The following is a 247-nucleotide window of genomic DNA, read 5'->3' on the forward strand; positions in this document are numbered from 1 at the left end:
TCTAAGGAGGTCGACCTTCCTGTTAAAGATCAAGATCCTTTTTTTTAAACATAAAAGTCCGTGAAATTGCGTTCGCTAAACCCACCAGACTCCATGTGAATAATCAGTGATTTTAGCATCGTGAAATACGTCTTTCTAAAACCTCTCTGGGCTCTGAGCAGCGCTGGCTCTGGCTCTCTTGATCCTGCGTGTGTACTGTGTGCGACTATCGGCTCCGTTTGGTCAGTGTTTTCTTTCTTTCATTCCA

General features: G+C 44.1%; 1 protein-coding gene across 1 annotated transcript in view; it reads left to right on the plus strand.

Annotated features, from left to right (window-relative positions):
- The window catches only part of deaf1 (DEAF1 transcription factor), a 28,635-nt gene that overhangs the window by 26,844 nt on the left and 1,544 nt on the right, over positions 1-247 (plus strand).

The sequence above is a fragment of the Etheostoma spectabile genome, chromosome 8 (assembly GCF_008692095.1).
Source record: "Etheostoma spectabile isolate EspeVRDwgs_2016 chromosome 8, UIUC_Espe_1.0, whole genome shotgun sequence".
Lineage (NCBI taxonomy): Eukaryota > Metazoa > Chordata > Actinopteri > Perciformes > Percidae > Etheostoma > Etheostoma spectabile.